The sequence below is a fragment of the Neophocaena asiaeorientalis genome, unplaced genomic scaffold (genome assembly GCF_003031525.2).
Source record: "Neophocaena asiaeorientalis asiaeorientalis breed wild unplaced genomic scaffold, Neophocaena_asiaeorientalis_V1.1 scaffold653, whole genome shotgun sequence".
In the NCBI taxonomy this organism is placed as follows: domain Eukaryota; kingdom Metazoa; phylum Chordata; class Mammalia; order Artiodactyla; family Phocoenidae; genus Neophocaena; species Neophocaena asiaeorientalis.
Window position 1 is genome coordinate 120,698 of NW_020174928.1, and position 3,829 is coordinate 124,526.

At 40.3% G+C, this 3,829-nt stretch overlaps 1 pseudogene; it reads right to left on the reverse strand.

Annotated features, from left to right (window-relative positions):
- Positions 1-587: 587 nt before the first annotated feature.
- Positions 588-1,453, reverse strand: LOC112410678 (40S ribosomal protein SA pseudogene; annotated as a pseudogene).
- Positions 1,454-3,829: the final 2,376 nt, after the last annotated feature.

Consider the following 3,829-nt stretch of genomic DNA (forward strand, 5'->3'; position numbering starts at 1 on the left):
GGTATACACTTTTGGTTGTAAATGTATGCGTTAAAAGGTAGATGGGGCTTCCCTGGTGGCGCAGTGGTTGAGAGTCTGCCTGCCGATGCAGGGGACAGGAGTTCGAGCCCTGGTCTGGGAGGATCCCACATGCCGTGGAGCAACTGGGCCCGTGAGCCACAACTACTGAGCTTGCGCGTCTGGAGCCTGTGCTCCGCAACGGGAGAGACCACAACCGTGAGAGGCCCGCGCACCGTGATGAAGAGTGGCCCCCACTCACTGCAACTGGAGAAAGCCCTCGCACAGAAACGAAGACCCAACACAGCCATAAATAAATAAATAAATTTATAAAAACAAAAACAAAAACATCATCTCAGTTCAGTTGCTGCCCAGCTGCCCTTTCTAAAAAAAAAAAAAAAAAGGTAGATGTAAACACAGCTGTCTCTCTATTTCTCTACTACCTAAACACATTCATATATATGTGGGGACACATCATATATATGTATGTGTATGTATATATATATAAACACACACACACACACATATATAGTATCCTACTAAAGCTAATTCAGCAATGTCATTTTTTTTTTTAAGAAACTTTATTTCCACTAATCTATTTCCATTTTCTGTTTAAGAGTCTGTGGAAGAACAAGCTGAGACCACTCAGTGGTCATTCCTACCTGTTCAGCGGCCTGAGCAGTGGAAGCTGCAGTCCAGTCCCCAGTGGTGGGCGGAGCGCTGCAGTCTTCAGTAGGGAACCGCTGATTAGGCGCAAAAGGCGCCCGCAGACCCATCTGCAACCTCAGGTCGAGCAGCAGCAAATTCGGGAGCTGGAGCAGTCCATTCGCCCTGAACTTCCTCCTGGGTCACAGCCTTTCCAGCAGTGGCCTTCTTAGCATCTCCGCAGAGTAGAGATCAGGCTGACCTCCCCCGGGTGCTCACGGGAGCTGGTGCCACGCATGCGCAGAACTTCCTGCAGGCCCCGCCCCGCATCCACCACCGCAGACCCACCTCGGGAGCTCCCTTGTTGTTGCTGGGCATGGCGATGTCCACAAAGCGCAGAGGAGAGACTGTAACACAGTAATGGCAAGCGGGTTAACATAACACGCCTCCGAGATCAGCCTGGATCGGTAATCACTGAAAGTCGTGGCTCTGGGAAGGCGGCCTGGATCTGGTTAGGGAAGTTTCCAGAAGAGAAGTGTCTGGCAATACGAGTGGCTCCTGGCAGCAGCAAACTTCAGCACAGCTCGCTGGCCAATATTCCTAGAGGATATGACACTGACATCAGCCCCGTTTCCAATGGCAACAACGGTGCGAGCCGCCAGGGGAGGCTTCTCCCATGTTCTCTTTAGGCGTATGAGGTAACGTCATCACTTTTCCTTTTGTAGATGTACTGTTCCAATTGGTAGTCAAGGTTGGTGTCACCTAAGTGGGTTCCTGATCCAAGGAACTGGAGGAAATCCTCCTCCTTCATTTGCAGGCCATCAAGGGCTCCAGACTTTGTGAACGTTTCCCTTTAACCTCTGAGGGGAACCCAGAACAATGCCTTATGAACCACTCTCTGGGTAATGCAGAAAAGCAGGAATGTCATTTTTAATAAATAAATAAATAAAAGCATTATATTAGCAAATTAAATTGTGGTCAGTTTATATGCAGTGAAAAATTTGAAGAAAATGCATGACATTCTAGATCTGGAAGAATTCTCAGCTCTCTGCAGCTAAAGGTCACAGTTATGAACTGAATTGTGTCCCCTCAAATTTTATATGTTGAAACCCTAACACCCAATACCTAGAATGTGACTTTATTTGGAAAGAGGGCCTGTAAGGAGGTGATTAAGTTAAAATGAGGCCAATAGGGTGGACCCTAATCTAATCTGACTGCTGTCCTTATAACAAAAAGAGATTTGAACACACAGAGATACCCAGGGCACAAATGCACAGAGGGACAACCATGTGAGGACACAGCAAGAGGGTAACAATCTGCAAGTTAAAGAGAAAGGCTTCAGAAGAAACCAATACCACTGACACTGTGATCTTGGACTTTCAGCCTAGAACTGTGACAAAATACATTTCTATTGTGTAAGCTACCCAGTCTGTGGTAGTTCATTATAGCAGCCTAGTAAACTAACATAGTCACTCAATCTACTATTTGAATGTATAAACAGAATTAGATATCTTTCAATATTTTTCTAAATATTCTATGAAGAATTTTCTACCCAAAAACTTTAAATACATTTTGGGAAGTCTATCCTTTGTAAAGCCTCATGTTTCCCTAAATTTCCCTCCTACACTTGTGCCCCTGAGCATTCACGTTTAAGGTCCTCTGGCCTTGTGTGTTTGGGATCCTTTTATAAAAGACAGTTCTGAGTATATCCAAAGCATGGTATTACCACAATTCCCCAGGAAAAACACAAGTATTGTTTAAGATTAGAAGTTCTATTATGAAATCAACCTATGTTTAAATAACCTTTTGGTTTTAATTGATGTTTTTAAAAACATGAACAAAATGCAGTGTCAGGGTCAGAGCATTTGAGACTTAATAGCCATGAGAGACTTATGCACTCCTCGGTGTGATTATAAATGCATTGCCCTTTCTACACAAGGATGATGCTCTGACCGTACAATCATTATTTAAGCATAAGCTGACAGGAGAAACAACAACAACAAACACCTTTGTCTCATTTAAAAAGGGAAAAATATATTCATAGTTTTTTTAAAAAAATAGAAGTTGCAAGTACTTGTGTTTACTTATGTAAGTTTGTTGGTTTGTGTCTGTATATTTGTGTTAGCATATTAATTCAATAGATTAAACCATTTATGAACTCTGTGTCCTAGGATAAATTCCTAAATCTAAAACAAAACAAAACAAAAACAAAAAAAAACACTGTCCCCTCATCTATAAAATGGGGCAAATAAAACTCTATCTCTAAAAGATTGAGGTGGGAGGATTAAATAAGAAAACATATGCAGAACTCTTGGCAAAGTGGCTAATACATAACAAGAGATCAATCAAAAGTTGGCAACTATAAGTTTTTATTACCATAAAGCTCAGATGCTGAATTTCTCAAAGACAGAGACCTCTGTTATCTTAGGGCCAGCATCATGCCCTAGAGAATAGGTTCCCTATGAGTATTGTAGATTGAACTAAATTATTGTCTGTTGGGCTGAACCAAAATATATATTATATTACATTTACACGTCTTATACTTCTATTACTTTCTAAAAGTATTTTAATATTGCAAAGAAAAAAATTTTATCAAATGTTAAGACAGTTAACTGGGGAAAATAAACTATTTTAAGAAATCTAAGTTAGTTTGGGCTTGATTCTTATAAACCCAATGCTTTTGAACAATATGTAGTCATTAACCATGTATGATAAGAAGACTTCTGTTTCAAAGAAAATTTAATAATGTTGTTGGTATTCCAATTTGCTTTATTGATCAAAAATTTAATTTTTCCTTTGCTATTTAGAGTTGATTAATTTGATTTCTGATCTTAAAAACTTTAATCTTTTTTTTTTCTGAAAAAAGGCAAAACATTTTGCTAATTTTCAACTTTCAAGGGTCTGCAGTCAGTTCAAGGCTCAAAGCTGATAGTGGCACAAGTCCACTCAATTTAGCAAAAGTGAGTTCTCTGTTCCTCTCTAAATGTTACAGAGAATTCATTACCTTTTCTGCACTTAAAAAACTGAAACAATAAGCCAAGGATATCAACACATCATGAACTCGTAAGAGGAAATGCTATCTTGATTGCTGATTTCTTGCTCTTACAATTTACTCTAACAGAGGATTTCTGGAAAGATATACCAGAACCATAGGACAGTGAGACTGTTCGGCGATGGAAGGATCACG